Source organism: Lutra lutra, chromosome 17 (assembly GCF_902655055.1).
Source record: "Lutra lutra chromosome 17, mLutLut1.2, whole genome shotgun sequence".
Taxonomy (NCBI): domain Eukaryota; kingdom Metazoa; phylum Chordata; class Mammalia; order Carnivora; family Mustelidae; genus Lutra; species Lutra lutra.
The window spans coordinates 7,268,852-7,290,903 of NC_062294.1; the positions used below are offsets into that span (position 1 = coordinate 7,268,852).

General features: G+C 44.9%; 1 protein-coding gene across 1 annotated transcript in view; it reads left to right on the forward strand.

Moving 5' to 3' along the window:
* Positions 1 to 22,052, forward strand: part of CDYL2 (chromodomain Y like 2) — a 164,183-nt gene that overhangs the window by 112,452 nt on the left and 29,679 nt on the right. The window lies entirely within an intron of this gene.

Consider the following 22,052-nt stretch of genomic DNA (forward strand, 5'->3'; position numbering starts at 1 on the left):
CATTAACTGAATCATCAAAAGTTCTCATAAAAATAGCAGCAAGAAGGCCCACAAGGCCCAGATGGTTTTATAGGCAAGTCTACCGAATACTTCAGAACAGATTAATCCCTGTCTTATCCAAATGATTACAGAGAACAGAAGAAAAAGGAGAAACACTCCCAACCCCTTTGATGAGGCAAGTGTAACCTGGATTTCCAAGCCAGACAAGGAGGGGAAACGCAAGCAAAATCACAGGTCAGTTCTACTTAAGGATATGGTGCTGGATGTCCCGGATACTTCCTCAAAACTAGAAGTTGCTAGAGAAACTTCTCACTCCGTGCCCTGAACATGACCCCAGTTCATGACCTTTAGAGTCACCACTGCTTCTTGAGGTGCCCAGACTGCCTCCGGAAGAGGCCGAGGGGAAAGTTGGCTCCGAGTGCCACGGTCCGCGGCCACCAGCCACGGAGTGAACCACGTCAGCAGCCTCTGGTCCACGCAGGTGTCCGTCTGCCCCGCCCCAGCTGTTCTGCCAGCACACTTGAGACACCCGCCCCCAGGCCCATAGACGCTGACCAGCCTCTGTGTTATTCAGAAGTGGGTCATTTTCCAAACCAGTATCAGCAACAGCAGCAGCCTGGGGCAGGGGTTGTCTGGTTTGTCTTTCCAAGTGTGGCCAGTAAGTGACCAGGGGCTAAGGAATGAACTTAAACCTCTCTCTCTTATGGGGTAACATGAAGACCTTTCAGCTTGGCCACTGCCTCGGAGTGAAAGCGCCATTCAGGGATGGAAAATCTGACTGTCCCCTGACCCATGGCGAGTCCAAGGGGGAAATCAACATCATGGTTGGTCGGTTCCCCGCTCCTGGATTAGGTTTTTGGCATCCAGAGAAGCTGATGTCGAGATTCGGAGATCGACTCATCACTTTCCTTGTCAGCTCAGATACCCTTTTCCCCTGTCAGCTACCTCAAAACAAGTCTTAGGAATTGTTTCCAAGTGACCATTCATTAGCGGTGAACCTGAGCAAGTGGGGGAGCAGTAAAGCACCCCCACACCCCGTCCCCCCAGAGGGTGCAGGCAGTAAGAGGGCGCCTTGTCTGCAGAGGGTCTCAAAACAGTAACAGAAATCGGCTTGCCAACTCCTCCTCCCCGTCGGCGTGGACCCCCAGGCCCATGGCTTACCCCCACCTCCCAGCACTCAGACAAAAGCCCAGTCCTCTTTGATGATTAGGGCAGTGGTGGTGCTGAGCCCCTCCTGGGTCCTGCACGTGGGATAGCTTTCAGTCCCCTCAGCGTTTCTCGGAGTTAGCGGCGGGACAGCGTAGCCGCACAGCAAGGTCGGCAGTGATTGTCCTTGCCTCTGAACAGGAAGACTGAGGCTCAGTCGGAGAGGTTGAGACACAGAGATCAGAGGGGAGGGCTTGGGCGTGGTGCCAGGACCGGCAATGCTAAAGCTCTCAGAGGTCTGTGGACAGTTTTAGGTTTTAGGAAGGAAGAAAACACACTGCAGCGATTTAAGTTCAAACCAGCACACGCTTCCCTGCATCCTGGGGCACGATTCTGGCCAGGACCCCTGGGGCCTGCCTCTGAGACATCTTTAGTGGTTCCAAAGATGCTGACTTGGCGTTCCGGGGAAGTGGAATGACTAGCAGTGAGCGATTTCCCTCTGGGCCTCAGATTAGAAGGAACACACACCACACACACAGAACTAGAATCTGAGGCCTCCCTGAGAAGGGGACATCCAAATAAAGCCTGGAAATGGTGAGAACATCTTGTTTTAACTTAAAAAACCCATTTGTGTCAGGCGTGTGGATCTGCTTCCCTATGAGGTGCCCCGAGTTTTCTAGCATCCAGAGTGTCCTCTCCCTGACAGACATGTATGCTGCCTCCAAAGATACCCTCTGGCCAACCCTAGCTATTGGCAACTCTGTCCTGCTTTTCCAAGCTCTGTCGTTGTGATTTCAGTTTACAAACGAGCACGAGGGTCTTCTTGTGTTCCTGCTGGGGTGTTCCTCTCCCAGGGAGTGGCCCGAACATCGTCTTACCACCAGCACTTAGTGTGGTGGGTAGATGAAGGCGTTCGTCCGTGTGGCCTCTGGCAAATGGCCCAGCCTCTCTGGGCCAAGTTCTTCATTCCTAAAGTACGGATACTTGTGGGGTTGGGGTACAGAAGACATGAACTCCTTCCCAGAAAGCTGTAAGAATTTTACCTGCCATAGGGTGGACATTTGGTGAATATTAGCTTTTATTATTTCACACCCCTCCCAGTTTTCTAACTGGATCTTTGTATTTTTCTACTTGCATTTTAGAGCACTTAACATATTTGTGTGTATCGGGGCACCTGGGTGGCTCAGTTAGTTGAACGACTGCCTTCGGCCCAGATCATGATCCCAGAGTCCTGGGATTCAAGTCCCTCATTCAAGACTCCCAGCTCCACGGGTAGTCTGCTTCTCCCTCTGACCTCCCCTCTCATGCTCTCTCTCTCACTCTCTCTCTCCCAAATAATAATAAAAAAATACTGTGTGTATCAATCCTTTCTTATAGATGTTTACTCATCTGGTCCTCTTTGAGTGACTACAATATACCAGACACTGTTTAGACAAGTAATTGCAGTGCCTTGTACCACAGAGAGATGAGAAGATGATCTTGAAGTAGCTGTGGGCAGGGATGCCCAAGCCAGCTGGGGAGGGAGTTAGAGAGGGCTTCTTGGAGGAGGTGATGCACAAGCTGATAGAAGGAGCCAGAAGGAGCCAGGAAGAAGGCAGGGATGGTGGGGGTGTTGACGGCAGGCTCAGGACCACAGCCAAGGATCCACATGTGGGGGCTTGGAGCTCTATCACAAGAAATGTGGCAGCCCAGCCAGTTGTAGTCTAGCCCACAGGGGAGCCTGAGGCTCTGGGGGGGTTCCGTCAGGGTCGGCTGGAGGATCAGTCTGGGGGAGCCTGCAGTTGGAGGGTGTTTTTGGATTCCTTCTGGTAGAGGCTGAGGAAGTCCTTCACACAGCCCACACTCTCCGGGGCCTGCGGAGCCAGCCCATCCCGGCGTGCCTGGCACCGGGTGCACACCTGTCTCCCTGTGCTCTAAGCGTGTGCGGGCGGCCTGTCTCTCCTCTTCTGTCGTGGCTCACCCAACAGCGATTCCCCGTATCGGTTGGAGTCCAGTTTTGCTTGCACGCGTAGAGCAGTATTTCTTCAATGACCGCACGGACCTCGGTGTGTAAGGGTCACAACCTGATCACGTAGGTGATCTCTGTTGCTTCGCTCCCTGAGAGCCTCCTGAGCCCCGTGAGGGCAGGCGTGGTCTCTCTTTTGCCCATGATAGGTGCTTAAGAAACACCTGCCGAATGAGGGAGTGGATGAATGAACAGACAAAAGAGAGAAAGTGAGAGTCCCTTGCTGCTTTGTGATGTGGGTCCTGTGCCAGGTCCACGCCCCCCCTTCACCATGTCAGCATCACCCCCACCTGGGGCTGTCCCGTGTCCTCACATTGCGCTCGCTGCTCCTGGGGACGTGACACGCAGAGCTGATGTTTTGTCAGGTTCTTTGCAGCAGCAACGGAAGGATCCCCTTTCCCTTGTGTGTCTGACAGTTGTTTTCACCATCTGCCGTGAGGGCCCTACTTGCTACGCTTCTTCTCCCTTAATATTCACGGTGTCTCGCAGGCTCTGAATTACACGCCCGGGCTCCCCCCGCACCGCCCCCGGCCCTGCCCCCCATCCAGGGCACTGCAGGTCCATTTCTCAGAGTGCATTTCCTTTGGGTTGCACTTCCGTGTTTTGCATAGTCCTTGGCTGCGGAAGAGAATATGCAGTAGACTCCTTAGTAGAAATCCCAGTGCAGGAAGTGATTAGATTTCTCCTTTCAACTTGCTGTGAACTCTGGAGGTAGTCGGGCAAGGACAGCCTTGGAGACAGAGGGTCTGTGACCAAAGACGCAGTCTGCTCTTGTGGAGGCGCTACGCCTCCCAGTAGTTCTAAGTAACATTGGAACCTCAGCTTCCCTGAAATTCAGGACATGTCCAGAGGCATCATTACAACATGCCAGACGATGGCTAACGTGAAGAAGTATGATTTTCAAAAATTCATCCATTTGGGCTTTGCTGGTGAATTTGGGGATTCTGGACTCGGGGACAGTGAGGGGCTGGGACAGCGACCAGCCGTGAAATAATCCCATGCGTATGGAGTTCGGGTGCATGTTGGGTACTATGAACTCTTCGTGACACTAGAGGGTGCAGTGATGGGGGGTGTTTTCAACTTCAGTCCCCGCTGAAGATCCCGACCACCCAGCCGTGCTTCTGTTGAAAGACGCTGCTGTCCCCGACTGCCGAGTCTGGTTCCTCCCGATGCGCGGTACATGTAAACCTTGTCCCCCCCACCCTCACCTTCCCCTCTCAGGGTGCTCTCAGAACTGTCCACAAGGCGTTAGGGATCTTGGGTGAGTCAACCACAGACCAGGAAATGGCTCTCATGCATGAGAACTATCACTTTCTCTTCTAAGAACTGCAGCTGGGAAACCCTAACCCTGCCGTCGACAAAGCGATGGTTTCGCTCAACTGTGGAGCTGATGAGTCTTCTCTTATTTATTTTAAGCCTTCTTACTGCCCCTCTCGGCCATAGTTTGCAGCTGAAGGTGCTCCCTGCAGGGGGTCCCAGCTCTCCCTCCTCTCTGTGAATCAGTCTGCTTCCCAAGGCGCTGACCGAGACTGGAGAGAATGGACAGGACAGGCGATGCCTGGCTTGTGTCTCTCCATGGGGCCAGCAGCAGACCTCTGTCCTGCTGTCTGGCCTCTTGTTCCCACTCCTTCTCCTTCCTTCAGGAGATGGAAACTTCTGTAGGTCCTCCATTACATGCCTGGCACTTATTCCTTTATCAGCTCATCAGGTTCAGCAATGGCTGAGCCATTTCTGTGTTCTGGGCTGTACTGGTCCTGGAGATTTAAGAATGCCCAACATGACCCTTGTCTTTATGACTCTGAGGGTGAGGAGGGAGTCAGACAGTCGAGAAAAGGTATGTCAGGATTGGCAAGGTATGAAAGATAATTATCCTACAGCAGGATTCCCTCCTACAATGTCCAGTATGGTGGCTACCGGGCACATGTGGAGAGATTTCAGTTAATTAAAATTAAACAAAGATTTTACAATTTCAGTAGCCATATGTAACTATTGGCTACTATATTGGGTAGAACAGCATAGAACATTTCCATCATGGCAGGACGTTCTACTGGAAAGCAGGATCTGCCTGTTTCTGCCCATCAGCCTGTCCCAGGTGCCAGGCATCTCATAGACACTCACTAATTATGCACTGAATGGATGGTAGAAGGTAGAGTAGAGGCTGTAAAAGAAGGAGGATGTACAAAAACAGCCACAAGAAGAGGGATGAGCTGCTCTGGAAGACTTCCCACGCCGGTAACAGCAGAGCTGCATTGAGATGGATAAGACCTTTAGCACATGGGCTTTCCAGGACAGAGAGGGGGTCTGGTCTCTCAACCTCTTCCTTCTGTGTGCTGATGGCTGAGACCACAAACAGTGTTACTACTTTCTGTCCAAGGGAAGGAAAATTCATAGTACGGACACTGCGTTGTGTCCCTGGATGTCTCTGAGAGGTGAGATCTCGCTCAGCTGCCATGGGGCAGAAGGAGCAGGTGTGATATGAGTCATCTAGGTCTAAGATCAACCTGATTTCAGAAAATAAATGTTTCCATGCACAGGACCAATTCAAAGGTGTGGGGGTGTGACCAGCACATTGAGAAATGAATATGGAATGCGTCCCAACGTCAAGAGTGTCAATCATGAGGTTGGCACATGGTACAATGGGGTTGCTCCAGTTGTTTTTCACTCATTCATTTCCCTGATGAGCACTTTGCAGAGCATTTGCTGTTCACCAGGCCCTGTGCTCAGCCCTGCAGATGCAGAACTGAGTGACTCTCAGGCTGGTCCCCACAGAGTTCAGTGGGGGCATCAAGCCTGTGTGCAGGTGATGAGAACACTGCAAAATGAGCTTGGCTTCGTAATAGCATCACCTGACATCGGTCCAGGTATAATGTCCAAGTTTTCCTTCCTGCCCTGTGCAGTGAAGACTGGGCTCTTAGTCGGAGGGCCCAGGATTGGTGTTAGATTTGAGCCTTGGTGGTTGAATTAAGCATCAAGTTTGAAATCAAGATGCTGGAGGGTAAACCCTATTCTGGCACTTTCTGATGGCATGATGGCCTTGGCTTTTTGGTTTATTCTTCTGTAAAATGGGGATAAAATTGGGTTTTACAGGGTTGTTGTTAGAGTTGGATGAGGTAAACTATGTGAATCGCATACCAAATACCCAACAAAATATAGGTATTGCCTCTGGTGAGCCATTGAGAGAAAAGACTTTGAAGATGAGGCTATATTGACCCTGGAATCTCCATTTTGGATGGTTCTGGGCAGGTGTAGAAAATCTCCTAGCCCCACTGCCTGTGATAAACCAAGAGTTGCCTGAGTTCCTGAGAGAGACCATGTCAGCGTGGAAGAAGCATGGATAGTGCTGTCCCTCAGTTGGGGTCAGTGTCCTCTGGTGATCTGTCTGAATTTTCCTTTCCTTCCTCCCTGTGCCCTTCTGTGCCTGAGGTTTGACATGGTCTTGGTGGGGAAGATGGGCAGAGGACCCGCTCTCTGCCTGGACTGGACGTGTTTCTTGAAAGATGATACTGTATGGTAGAAGTCTCCTGTGGTCCGCGGCTCATCAGTGCTATCCTCTGTGGCCTCTCTAGCCCTTTACCTCTCCCCGCTCCGAACCCAGAGCAGCTTCCCTTGTTTTTCTATTTCTCCTTATGCGTCTTACAAACTGCAGTGCACTTCCTGGAACACCTTTCCTTTCCGCACACTGACAGCTGCAAGCCATTTCCTGAGAGTTTTGGAGCCATCCCTCCATTTCTCAGTGGATTGGCCTGGTTTCCTCCTCCTTGTAGCTCAGCTGAGATGATTTTTTTCTGTCTTTAAGGGTCTTTCCTTAGGGAATCCTTCACCCACCTGTATTCTTTCATCTTTTGTTCAAACTGATCATCTCTGTCTTTTAATATATTAATCTAATATTCTTGCAGATTAATGTGATTATTAATATATTTGGATTCTTCCTTTTATTTTGCATTATGTGTCTCTGCTCCTTCTCCCATCACCTCAGTGACATTTTGAAGCTTTTTTATCGAATTGTACATTTTATAGGTTCCCTTGCCCTGGGCTGACTTGGAAGCCAGCCACATATTGTATTTGTATTCTTAAATTTTAGCATTCATATTCAACTATGAATTTTTTCAAACAAACAGGGTGTTCTCCTATTGAATATAGCAAGGAGGATACTACATGGTTTTTAATTCACATTAGACATTGTTTTTGTTTTATACACCCAATGTTGTTAAACACCAAAGATTGTGTTTATTTCTGTAGTGAGTAATTACATTTATGAAAATTTTTTTCACTTACTGACAATTTTTAAGACCAGCTTTGTTTCTTGAGTCCTATGTCTTCCTCAGAATTAACTGTTTTATAGGGTGAAGTTTCTCTTTGTGATTCCTTAAGACCTTTATAGATAGATACTCTTGGCATTGGGGGGTCTGAAAAATGCCTGTTTGCTCAGGCCTTTAAATGCTGCTTTAACTGGGTATAAAAGTCTTGGTTGATGCTTATTTTCTCAACACTCCGATGGCAGAATTTCCTCTTTCTTCCAGTGCTGTTGCTGTTGCTATCAGTCTGTCTACCCTTCGTGATGATCTGATTTTTTTTTCCTCCAGGCTACATTTTAAGATCTTCTCTTTACTCCTGACATGCTGCCATTCATCATTTGTCTCTTCATCTTGCTTACTTACCAGAGTGCTCTTTAAAACGAAGAACTTGCCCTTTTTTTAAGTTCTAGAAAATACTCAGCTCTTACCTCTTCAAATATTCTTTTCTTAGAGTTACCCCATGAGTAGGACTTTAGTTTGATTCTTTTTTTTTTTTTTAAGATTTTTTATTTATTTATTTGACAGAGAGAAATCACAAGTAGGCAGAGAGGCAGACAGAGAGAGAGGAGGAAGCAGGCTCCCTGCTGAGCAGAAAGCCCGATGCGGGGCTCGAACCCAGGACCTGGGATCATGACCTGAGCCGAAGGCAGCGGCTTAACCCACTGAGCCACCCAGGCGCCCCTTTAGTTTGATTCTTATTTGCAGAGTACTTGTTTTTAAAAGTGTGTTTGACTTTTTTTATATTAACATATAATGTATTATTTTCCCCGGGGGTACAGGTCTGTGAATCATCAAGCATACACATTTCACAGCACTCATCATAGCACCTACCCTTCCCAATGTCTACAACCCAGCCACCCTAACCCTACCTGCCCCACCAGCAACCCTCAGTTTGTTTCATGAGATTAAGAGTCTCTTATGGTTTGTCTCCCTCTGGATCCCTTCATGTTTCATTTTTTCCCTCCCTAACCCCCATGACGCCCTGCCCTGCCTCTCAAATTCCTCATATCAGAGAGATCAAATGATAATTGTCTTTCTCCAACTGACTTATTTCGTTTAGCGTAATACCCTCTAGTTCCATCCATGTCGTTGCAAATAGCAAGATGTCATTTTTGCTGACTGCATAGTATTCCATTGTGTGTGTGTGTGTGTGTGTGTGTGTGTGTGTGTGTGTGTGTGTGTATCTCACATCTTCTTCATCCTTTCATCTGTTGATGGACATCTAGATTCTCTCCATAGTTTGGCTATTGTGGACATTGCTGCTATAAACATTCGGGTGCATGTGCCCCTTTGGATAACTACATTTGTATCCTTAGGGTAAATACCCAGTAGTGGATTGCTGGGTCGTAGGGTAGCTCTATTTTCAACTTTTTGAGGAGCCTCTATACTGTTTTCCAGAGTGGCTGTACCAGCTTGCATTCCCACCAACAGTGTAGGAGGGTTCCCCTTTCTCCACATCCTCACCAACATCTGGCATTTCCTGACTTGTTAATTTTAGCCTTTCTGACTATTGTGAGGTGGTATATCACTGTGGTTTTGATTTGTGATTCCCTGATGGCAAGTGATGTTGAGCACTTTTTCATATGTCTATTGGCCATTTGGATGTTTTCTTTGCAGAAATGTCTGTTGATGACTTCTGCCCATTTCTTGATTGGATTATTTGTTCTGTGGGTGTTGAGTTTGTTAAGTTCTTATAGATTTTAGATACTAGCCCGTTATCTGATATGTCATTTGCAAATATCTTCTCCCATTCTGTCAGTTGTCTTTTGGTTTTGTTGACTGTTTCCTTTGCTCTGCAAAAGCTTTTGATCTTGATGAAGTCCCAATAGTTCATTTTTGCCCTTGCTTCTCTTGCCTTTGGTGATGTTTCTAGGAAGAAGTTGCTATGGCTGAGGTCGAAGAGGTTGCTGCCTGTGTTCTCCTCAAGGATTTTGATGGACTCCTGTCTCACATTGAGTTCTTTCATCCATTTTGAGTCTGTTTTTGTGTGTGATGTAAGGAAATGGTGTGTCCCAAAGATTTTAAACAGTTGTGTTTTCATTTTCATTTGTTCCCATGAATTTTTTAATTCTTGGATCATTCTTCTGCATGTGGCTGTCCAATTTTTCCAACACCATTTGTTGAAGAGACTGCCTTTTTTCCATTGGACATTCTTTACTGCTTCATCAAAGATTAGTTGACCATGGAATTGAGGATCCGTTTCTGGGCTCTCTATTCTATTCCATTGATCTGTGTGTCCATTGAACTGTGCCAGTTCCATACTGTCTTGATGATTACAGCTTTGTAATAGAGCTTGATGTCTGGAATTGTGATGCCACCAACTTTGGTTTTCTTTTTCAACATTCCTCTGGCTATTCAGGGTCTTTTCTTTTCCATATAAATTTTATGACTATTTGTTCAATTTCTTTGAAAAATAATAATGGTATTTTGATAGGGATTGCATTAAATGTATAGATTGGTTTAGGTAGCATAGACATTTTCACAACATATGTTCTTCCAATCCATGAGCATGGAATGTGTTTCCATTTCTTGGTGTCTTCCTCAATTTCTTTCATGAGTTCTTTATAGTTTTCTGAGTACAGATTCTTTGCCTCTTTGGTTAGGTTTATTCCTAGGTATCTTATGGTTTGGGGTGCAATTGTAAATGGATCGACTCCTTAATTTCTCTTTCTTCTCTTGCTGTTGGTGTATAGAAGTATAACTGATTTCTGTGCATTGATTTTATATCCTGACACTTTACTGAATTCCTATATGAGTTCTAGCAGTTTTGGAGTGGAGTCTTTTGGGTTTTCTACATAAACTGTCATATCATCTACGAAGAGTGAGAGTTTGACTTCTTTGCCTATTTGGATGCCTTTTATTTCTTTTTGTTTTCTGAATGCTGAGACTAGGACTCTGTTGAATAGGAATGCTGATAGTGGACATCCCTGCTGTGTTCCTGACCTAAAGGAAAAAGCTCTCAATTTTTCCCCATTGAGAATGATATTCACTGTGGGTTTTTCATAGATGGCTTTGATGTTATTGAGGTATATACCCTCTATTCCTACACTTTGAAGAGTTTTGATCAAGAAAGGATGCTGTACTTTGTCAAATGCTTTTTCAGCATCTGTTGAGAGTATCATATGGCTCCTGTTCTTTCTTTTATTAATGTATTGCATTACATTGATTGATTTGCAGATGTTGAACCAACCTTGCAGCCCAGGAACAAATCCCATTTGGTTGTGGTGAATAATCCTTTTATTTTTTTTTTAAACATTTTATTTATTTATTTGACAGATCACAAGTAGGCAGAGAGGCAGGCAGAGAGAGGGGGAAGCAGGCTCCCTGCAGAGTAGAGAACCCGATGCGGGGCTCGATCCCAGGACCCTGGGATCATGACCTGAGCTGAAGGCAGAGGCTTAACCCACTGAGCCACCCAGGTGCCCCAATCCTTTTATTTTTTCTTAAAGATTTTATTTATTTATTTGAGATAGAGGGAGATCATGAGAGGGGGAAGCAGACCCCCTGCTGAGCAGGGAGCCTGATGCAGAGCTCGATCCCAAGACTTCAGGATCATGATCTGAACTGAAGGCAATTGCTCAAGCAACTGAGCCACCCAGGTGTCCAGTGAATAATCCTTTTAATGTACTGTTGGATCCTACTGGCTAGTATTTTGGTGAGAATTTTCACACCTGTGTTCATCAAGGATATTGGTCTGTAATTCTCCTTTTTGATTGGGTCTTTTTCTGGTTTTGATGGGGTCTTTGGTAATGCTGGCCTCATAAAATGAGTTTGGAAGTTTTCCTTCCATTTCCATTTTTGGGAACAGTTTCTGGAGAATAGGTATTGGTTCTTCTTTAAATGTTTGGTAGAATTACCCTGGGAAGCCGTCTGGCCCTGGGCTCTTGTTTGTTGGGAGATTTTTGATGACTGCTTCAATCTCCTTAACTGATTATGGGTCTGTTTAGGTTTTCTATTTCTTCCTGGTTCAGCTTTGGTAGTTATATGTCTCTAGGAATGCATCCCTTTCTTCTAGATTGTCAAATTTGCTGGCATATAGTTGCTCATAATATGTTCTTATAATTGTTTGTATTTCTTTGGTGTTGGTTGTGACCTCTCCTCTTTCATTCATTATTTTATTTATTTGGGTCCTTTCTCTTTTCTTTTTGATAAGTCTGGATAGGGGTTTATCAATCCTATTAATTCTTTCAAAGAACCAGCTCCTAGTTTCGTTGATTTGTTCTACTGTTTTTTTGGTTTCTATTTCATTGATTTCTGCTCTGATCTTTATTATTTCTCTTCTCCTGCTGGATTTAGGCTTCATTTGCTGTTCTTTCTCCAGCTCCTTTAGGTATAGGGTTAGGTTGCATACTTGAGATCTTTCTTGTTTCTTGAGAAAGGCTTGTATTGCTGTATACTTTCCTCTAGGACCGCCTTTGCTGTGTCCCAAAGATTTTGAACAGTTGTGTTTTCATTTTCATTTGTTTCCATGAATTTTTTCAATTCTTCTTTAATTTCCTGGTTGACCTATTCATTCTTCAGTAGGATGCTCTTTAGCCTCCATGTATTTGAGCTCTTTCCAACTTTCCTCTTGTGATTGAGTTCTAGTTTCAAAGCATTGTGGTCTGAAAATATGCAGGGAATGGTCCCAGTCTTTTGGTGCTGGCTGAGACCTGATTTGTGACCCAGAATGTGATCTATTCTGGAGAATGTACCATGTTCACTAGAGAAGAATGTGTATTCTGTTGCTTTGGGATGGAATGTTCTAAATATATCTGTGATGTCCATCTGGTCCACTGTGTCATTTAAAGCCTTTATTTCCTTGTTGATCTTTTGCTTGGATGATCTGTCCATTTCAGTGATGAGGGTGTTAAAGTCCCCTGCTATTATTGTATTATTGTTGATGTGTTTCTTTGATTTTGTTATTAATTGGTTTATATAATTGGCTGCTCCCATGTTAGGGGCATAAATATTAGAAATTGTTAGATCTTCTTGTTGGACAGACTCTTTGAGTATGATATAGTGTCCTTCCTTATCTCTTATTATAGTTTTTGGCTTAAAATCTAATTTATCTGATATAAGGATTGGCACCCCTACTTTCTTTTGATGTCCATGAGCATGGTAAATTATTTTCCACCCCTCACTTTAAATCTGGAGGTGTCTTTGGGTCTAAAATGAGTTTCTTGTGGATGGCATATCGATGGGTCTTGTTTTTTTCAATCCATTCTGATACCCTGTGTCTTTTGATTGGGGCCTTCAGCCCATTTACATTCAAGGTAACTATTGAACGATATGAATTTAGTGCCATTGTATTGCCTGTTACTGTATATTTTCTCTGTTTCTTTCTGATCTACTACTTTTAGGGTCTCTCTTTGCTTAGAGGACCCCTTTCAATATTTCCTGTAGAGCTGGTTTGGTGTTTGCAAATTCTTTCAGTTTTTGTTTGTCCTGGACGCACTTTATTTCTTCTTCTATTTTCAATGACAGCCTATCTGGATATAGTATTCTTGGCTGCATATTTTTCTCATTTAGTGCTCTGAATATATCATGCCAGTCCTTTCTGGCCTGCCGGGTCTCCGTGGGTGGGTCTGCTGCCAATCTAATATTTCTACAATTGCATGTTATAGACTTCTTGTCCCGAGCTGCTTTCAGGATTTTGTGTTTGTCACTGAGACTTGTAAGCTTTACTATTAGATGATGGGGTATGGACCTAGTTTAATTGATTTTGAGGGGATCCTCTGTGCCTCCTGGATTTTGATGCTTGTTCTCTTTGGCAAGTTAGGGAAATTCTCTGCTATAATTTGCTCCAATACACCTTTTTTCCCTCTCTCTCTTTCTTCTTCTTCTGGGTTCCCAATTATTCGAATATTGTTTCATCTTATGATATCACTTGTCTCTCAAATTCTGCCCTTGTGGTCCGGTAGTTGTTTATCTCCATATTTCTCTACTTCTTTATTCTCCATCATTTGGTCTTCTATATCACTAATTCTGTCTTCTGCCTCATTTATCCTAGCAGTAAGAGCCTCCATTTTTTTTATTGCACCTCATTAATAGCTTTTCTGATTTCAACTTCATTAGATTTTTGTTCTTTTATTTCTCCAGAAAGGGATTCTCTGATACCTTCCTTGCTTTATATAAGCCCAGCTAGCACCTTGATAATCATCATTTTGAACTCTTGTTCTGACATTTTACTAGTGTCCATATTGATTAGGTCCCTAGCTGTTGGTACTGCCTCTTGTTCTTTTCTTTTGTGGTGAGTTTTTCCCGCCTTGTCATTTTATCTAGATAAGAATAGATGAATGAGAGAACAAAATATTAACAGGGTAGCAATGACCCCGGAAAAAATATATACTAACCAAATTAGAAGAGATCCTATATCAGTGGGAGAAGAAAAGGGAAAAAAAAGAAAAAAGAAAAAAAAATATATTGATTAGACTTGTGAATAGAATAGAGCCACACACTTGATTTTGGGTGTATTTTGGTCTGTTAGAAGAAACTACTTCCCAAAATTTTAAAGAAAGAAAAACATATATAAACAATAATAAGGGTAAACATGATGAATGGATGGAATATGACTGTGAAGATGAAAAGTAAGAAAATTTTAAAAAAGGAATTGATAAGCACAGAAGTTGGTTGAGGAAAAAAAAGAGGGAACGAATGTGATCTGGCTGGAGACTAGAAAAACTATGAGCTAGATTTAGGGTATATTTTGATCTAGGAGAAGACATTGTATCCCAAAATTTTAAAGGAAAAAAACCTACATGTATGGAAGAAATAAGGTTAAATACAATGACGGGATAAAATATGACTATAACAATGAAAATTTCAAAAGATTTTTTTAAAAGTACTGATAAGATAAAATAGTTGAAAAAATTAGGAAAGAGGAAAAAAATCTAAAAACAGAATAAGAAAAAAAAGTTTAAAAATTTAATTTTAAAAACCAAAGGATCATGGGAAAAAATACTATGAATTCTATGTGTTGCTTTCCCCTAGCTCTGGAGTTCCATTGTTCTCATTGTCTGGTGTTGGGCTTGGCTGGATGTTCTTATTAATTTGGGGGAGAGGCCTGTTGCCATGATTCTCAAATGTCTTTGAGGCAGAATTACACCACCCTTGCCAGCGGCCAGGCTAAGTAATCTGCTGGGGTTTGCTCTCACGAGCTTTTGCTCCCTAAACGCTTTCAGTAGAGCTCTGGAGGACAGAATGAAAATGGCGGCCTCACAATCTCCAATCCCATAGGAACTGAGAGCTCAGGGCCCCACTCCTCAGTTTGCCCTGGGAGAAAAGCAGTCAGTCTCTCCCATCTCTGGGTCTCTTACTGCACTCCGAGCTCACCTGGCTTGTGACCAAGCATTTCTGTTTCTGGTGCACGGCCCCTATTTGGAGTGTCCAAACCCAGCAGATTCTGCTGCGCATTCCTGCACCAGTCCTCCCAGAGCAGGGTGAGTTTTCCTAGATCTACATCTTGTGGGGTCCCTGCCCGACGAGCAGTGGTCCAACTGTGCCTTGGATCCTGGTCTAAGGTAAGCCCGAGCTGAGAGCCCCGTCCTTAGCTCTGACTCTGAGGCAGACTTCCCTGCTCTGATACCTGGGAGCTCTGCCACACTTGGACACCCCTGGTCTTTTTGTGACCCCGCGGGTCCTGAGACCATACTGTCCCCATGAGTGCTCCATCCCCGCTTAGCCTTTGGGGTGACGTCCCTCAGTGGCGCAGACTTCTCAAAGTCCTGATTTTGTGCTTCACTGCTCTACTACTTGCTGGGAGCCGGCCCCTCCCCCTGCAATTTATCTTCCTGTTTGTTGCCTCAAATTCATGTCTCCACACATCCTACCTTCTGGAAACTGGTTGATTTTCTGTTCCTAGAATTGCTGCTCCTCTCTTTGATCTCCTGTTGAGTTTGTAGCTGTTCAGAAGGGTTTGATAACTATCCAGCTGATCTCCTGGAACCTGATGATATTTAGGTCTCCTACTCCTCTGCCATCTTGCTCCTCTTTGACTTTTTGTTTTAAAGTATTTTAAAACTTACAGAAAACCTCATGAAGAGGTTTTTTTCACATTCATCAGTTTTTTTAAACATTTTACCCTGTTTGCCCTCTCTTTCTCTTTATGTTTATGTATATGTACACATATGTGTACATATGTTTAGATACAGACTCACATACACACTCATAAGTTATGTAGAAATGATTATACAAATTATATACATATTATTATTCTTTTTCTGAACCATTTAAGTATGGATTACATACATTATGCCTCTTTACCCCTTAATGTTCATAATTGGTATTTTCTAAGAAAAAGGATACTCTTTTAAGCCAACACAGTACAGTTATAAATTTCAGAAACTTAACATTGATATAGTAATTTAATCTATGATCCATATTCCAATTTTTTCTGTTATGGTCTAAATTTCTTCCATTCCATTCCCACGCATTTCTTCCTTGCCTTCCCCATTCCATATTTATTCTGACCCTTCTTCCATTGAGAGAACCCTGTCTGTCCACAACATCACACTTTTACTCATCAGCTCAACCCTGTACTGCCTATAAAATAATTCTTGAATTGCTCTACCGTATGAAAACAAACCCACTAGGGAGAGTTCAGGGTTTGTTTGAGGGTGTGTAAGTCATAATTTTGCACTCAAAAGTTACTCATATTGGTTCTCTACCCTCCCCCAGTGTCCTTATGTTATTCATTTGAGATAAGATTAGTTCCTCTCTTCCTGTTTGCATTCAGTTTATTTTTCTTCATCCTCCCTGATTGTATTTTCTTGACATACTTTAATATGCTTCCAGGACTTAAAATAGAAAGATGTACTCAGAACAGTGTCCTCTGTCCCCCCACCTCCTTCTGCTCTATTCTCCCTGCCAACCACTTGTGCCCACTTGTTTTTGCAGAACCAGTTTCATCATCTTCTGGTTTATTCATCCTGTGTTTCTTTCTGAAAAATAAAAATCAGATTTATCTCTTTCCCTTTTTTCCTTACACTAAATGTAAAGCACTTTTGCACCTTGTCTCTCTCCACATGAAGATATATTTTGGAAACCACTCCCTATTAGCTCATAGAGACAGTGACCATTCTTTTTTACAGCTGCATAGTATTCCATCGTATAGATGCACCCTAGTTTATGTCCCCAACCCACTCTTGGATATTTAGATAGCTTCCAATATTTTGCAATTGCAAAGAGTGCTGTAGGGTGTCATCGTAGGTGCATATATTTTTTTGGTACTGTTAGAGGTTTATGTTGATGTCACATTTCTAGGATTGGATTGCAGGCTTGAGACTAAGCACATAAATAGCTTTGTCACATGTTGCCAAATTCCCTTCCATTGCTATTATGCCATTTTGCCTTCCACCCACAATTAAGAGAATGCCCGACTCTCCACATCCTCTCTGGCAGAGTGTAGTGTCAGGATTTTGAACTTTTGCCAAGCAGGTGGGTGAGAAATGGTATCTCAATATAATTTTAATTCTTAGTCCACAATTTTGAGTTTTAGTTTACATTATTGAAGAAAGTTGGGGTTTTATGTTTAAGCACTATTTTCATGTAATATTTGTGGGCTCCTGCCCATATCTTCTGTCCACTCTTTGTTAAAGGAGCAATCTGGGGCTTTTTGACTCATTTTTAAAACTTCTTACAATTTGGCCATCTTGGTCTTTTATCTGTGATATGCAAATATTTTTCTCCTATTTGCCATTTTTCTTCTCATTTGGTCTTTACCTTACCCTCACCCTTGTTTTTTTTTTTCCTTCTGGTTTTTTTTTTTTTTGAGAATTTCTTGTTTATTTTCAATAATTGTGGTTTTTTTCCCTTGCCTCTGTCACTTTGAGCATTGAAACATTCCTGTTTTAAAGTACTTGTCAGATTATTCCATGATACTCATGTTATCTTCCTTGGAGTAATTCATGTCACAAGTGTTGATTTTGTTAGCTAGGTCTCTAAGCGTTAGATGTCTTCAGGTTTTGGAATTTTGGTGTTCGGGGTCATATTAAGAGGTAAATTTGTGTTTTGATTTTCTTTGCTTCCACCCCCACACCCCAACGATAGTTTGTGTTTGCCTCCACCTGGCCCGGAGTGCCCCAAAACCTATGGCCATGGACAGCTGGTGGTTTTCTTATTGTTGGCATGCCTTCACAGAGGGGGCCTTGGACCACCCCCTGGGGTCAAGCCCTGGGCCAGGGGTCCCCTTTCTCGAGTTGCATGGGACATTGGTCTTTCCCACCCTTGTATGTGCCTCCTGCCCAGCACTCCCAGCCCCCATCCCCACGTAGTGCTTTGTGTCGACATTCTGCCTTTCACGCACAGAGATGATTATCTTGTTTGTGAGCCTGGTATTTATTGACCACTTCCGCATGTTTGGAGCAAAGGAGCTATGTCACAGCGTGATTTTATGGAACCTTCTTAACGTCAAAAACTCCTTTGTATTTACTCCGAAGGAAGGAATGTGGGAAGGTTTGAAGGGAAAAAAAGGAAGGAAAGTATCCTGTGCCCCAGGAATGCAGCTGCCATCACTTCCTTTACTTGGCAACAATCGTGTGAGGCAGGAATGTTTTTTCCCAGGCTGCACGTGGGTAATGGGGACACAGAGTATGGGTGAGGGAGCCGCCCAGCCTTGCAGCTCATGGGAGGGAGTGTAGGGGGCTAAAGGCTGGCCCCTTGTTGGGTTTCCCCCTGATTTATGGACTCATGGGGCGGTCTGTCCCCCTGTGCCCGGAATACCACATCCTGGCCTGGGTCTGTGCCTCAGGCTTAGAGGCTCACCAGTTAATTCCTTTTTTTTTTTGCAATGACTTGGGGTCCTTCAGCTAACTTTTGTGAAGTGCCTGAGATGAGCCAGGTGCTTGCTAATCTCCTACTGGTTCTTTAACTGAACTGAAAACAACCCTGAAAAGCAGATTCTGTTAGTCTCATTTTCTCATCAAGGAGATAAATGCTCAGGAGCTCATGTGGGTTCCCAGCTTCTCCCAGTTAGCAAACACAGGGCTGGGACTTCCACACTGTCTGGTGGAAAAGCCTTCAGCTTCCATGCTTCCAGCATGTTCTGTTTCCCGTGGTATCTTCCCAGTCAACCTGCCACAGTTTCAGGAAGCATGATGCCACAGCAGGGGAGAGGCCTCAAGGGCAGCTCGGTGTGAGGCCAGCACCTGAGGGTTTCTGGGGGGAGGCTTTGCTCGGCATCTCCTGAGATACAGGGCCCATGTTAACCACTTAGGTTTAGATGTGAATCTGGGCCCTCAGGACGGCTCTCCTCTTTTGGGCCCAAAGATGGTGCTTCCAAGTCACCATCAGAGATGACAGCCCCGTGTCCTGACAGAGAACAAACAGGTCTGTTTCCCTCAGGTAGTTTTGTGGTTTATTTGGCCACATGGTTCGGTGAGGGCTGCTTTATCCTGTGCTCGTGAAGAAAGCCCACCAGCTTTGAATTCAGAGACCCCTGTCCCCATTACTCTCTATCACGTCACTCAGTATTTTCCCATCTGTCCCAATTTTAGGTAATAGTTCACTCGTTGACTTTTCATCTCCCCGACCTGAGTCCCCAAAGTCTGAGTGCAGGGACCTCTGTTCTCTCATTTTTTGTTGCATCTCTGTCATCTAGCCTCCAGCCAGCCTATAGGAGGTGAAAAACAATCAGATTTTAGATGAATAAATAAAATGAGGGAGAGCTGACTCCAGCCCTGGCTCCACCATTTGAAATCTCTGTGACTTCCAGCCATTTATTCACTTTTCCTTACCTGCAAAATAGACAAACACCAGCAGTTTTGTAGGACTGTTGAGACATTGGTAGACGACCCATAGAACTCACAAAAGTTCAGCCTCCAGTCCTTCTCTCTCATATAATTGTTAATTAGTGCCTTGACCTGGCTGGGGGGGTTGGGGCGGGAGGATTTTGATCAGAACTTTCCCACACCTGGAAGGCGCTGACGTGCCCAAGCCCCGAGCTTCTGTCTTTTCCCAGGCGGGAGCCAGTGGCCTCCGAGAGCAGCTGCTAGGATGCGCTAACCTCTGCCAGCAAGGCCGTGGCACGGATCTGCCCCGGCTGCTGCAGAAACCCTGGCCAGCTCCAATTAGGAAGCTCTTCCGTGGAGCCGAAGGTTTTGAGGTTAACCCTGAAGAAACAGCTCCCTCTACACCAGCCTTCTAATTAAATGCTCGCGTTTACTTTCTGGAGTTCATTGAATCATTTTACCCGCATCGTGGGGCTTGACAAAGCCCAGTTGCTTTGAGTGATGGAAAAGTACAAAATGAGGAGACTTCAGGGAAGCGGTCCAATGACACAAGCCCTGCTGCTTCTGTCCCCACCTGGGTGGGGACCCCGCGTGCAGGAGGAGGGGCCTGTCAGGGAATCATTTCCTGATCCCTGCCTTGGACTTGGTTCTTGATACCCTGAAACCCACGATGTGAAGTAAGGATCTCAGTCTACCCACAGGGTGACTCAAGGCTCTGGGGGCCACAGAATGATTCCTGGGAATTCCTGGGAACTTCTTGGTGCCCAGGTACTATGCTGGGCTGTATTGTGTGTAACAGTGGTGCTACCCTTAAGATACTGACAGTATTGTTGGGAGACAGGGTTCATACAGAAAATATTGCCGGAATACCTTTGTGCTGATCCAGGCAATAATTATTATAAAGCAAATAGGCCCCACCATTCATTCACTGCTTACTGTGTTCTAGGTCCTTTAAATACGTTCTCTTTCTTCATACTCCTAACCTGCTCTCAGAGGATCAGCTAACACAGTCATTTCCCTAAGCAGGGGGCAGGTTGGGCTTCAGGGGACCAGCTTCTGGTTGGGTTCCAGCATCCCCACCAGAAACTAAAGGAGAGGCTCTAACAGGTAGGAAGTCCCTCTCTGGGTTTCCTTGTACCCCCACCTCCTACCTCCCAGCAGCTCCATCCTGCATGTGGCGGTCACCTACCATCCCCAGCAGCAATGGGACCCTCAACAAGATGTTCAGACCTTCACCAGCTTTCAAGAAGAGGGCACACCTGGGCATCAGGGAGGCATCTGGTGATGGATGACCCCTGATTTGTCTGGACCCTGGGTCTCAGAGCCTGGTTGCTGAAGCAGTAGCAGCAGTTTGGAGTGGGGCCCAGCAGGTGGATTTTTAACAGTCTGCAGATGATCCTGATGCACATTCAAGTGTAAGAACCACTGGTCTGCGTTCTCAAACCTGCCTGCATGTCGGAATGGTCTGAGGACTATTTTGTGGGGTTTTAAAAAATTATGATGATGAACTTAATTTTAAAGTAAAATAAGCTTCACTTTTGGAAACAATTTTAGACTTACAGCAATATTGGGGAGGTAATGCAGAGAGTTTCTCTGTGGGCCCCACTCAGCTCCCTCCCATTATTAACATCTTACATAAGAGTGGTGCGTTTGCTACAGTTGATGACGGGTCCTGATACACCGTCATTAACCAAAGTCCTTACCTTATTCAGGTTTCCTTAGTTTTTGCTTAATGTCTGTTCCAGAATCCCATCTAGGATCTCACATTACAGTGAGTTGTTGTGTCTCCTTAGGCTCCTCTGAGCTGTGCTGTTTCTCTGACTTTCCTGGTTTTTGATGACCTTGACCATTTTGAAATGTACTGATGAAGTATTTTGTAGAGTGCCCCTCAATTTGGATTTGTTTCATCTTTTTTGCATGCCTAGAAACAGGGTTGTAGGTTTTTGGAAGACCACTTGTGTTGAGGACATATGCCATCACCGTGACTCATTACTGTGCACGTTGGTCTCCGTCACCTGGTTGAGGGGACTTTGCCTTCTCCATCTACCCCAGTCAGGTTTCTCTGCCGGCCAGTTACAACCCTGCCCCCCAACCTTCCATGCTGTGCTGTGCGGAAGGAAGTCACCAGCTCAGGCCACACTTAATGACTGGGGCTCCGCCTCCCTGTGGGCAGGGAATCTATAGAAGCTGGTTGGAATTCTTCTATGTGGGAGATCTGTGTCTTCTCGCCCATTTATTTATGAATTTGATCACTTACTGACATCGGTATGGACTCACGGGTACTGATTTTATGCTTCAGTTATAATGCAATTCCAGTCTGTGGTGTTATCCACGTTGGTCAACCTTTGACCATCGGGAGCTCTTTCAGTTGGCTCCTCTGTCCTTTTGACATGTGTCTTCACCGCAGAGATTTTTTTTTTTTAACTACTTCCTTTCCACCACCACAAGCTTATCTTGTTTATTTCCTGCCTCAGGCCTGGAATCTGCCGTTTCTTCAGGGAATCCTGGTTCCCTTTCCTGAGAGTGGTATCAGAAACCCACACCTGGGCCCTCGGTATGCTCGCTGCTATTGGGGTGTCAGTGGTTCTGGGTCCTCTCCGCTGACAGGTGGAGGAAATACACGCATGTATAGTGCCCTGTGTACACACACGTACCTGTTATTGTGTCTGAATGTAACTGTCTCTATCTGTGTTACAGATTCATGAGGTCATCCTGGTATCTTCCAGTGTGGACCCACTGCCACATGGATCTTTCTGGCCCCCTCCCCTTGCTTATCTGTAAAGCCCTGCTCCACTGGTGAGAAGCATTGCTCCTGCCATCTGCCTTCCATTCCTTTAACCGTTCAGTTCTGGCACACGTGGGTAATGGTGTCAGAATCTGAACTCTCACCCCCATCCA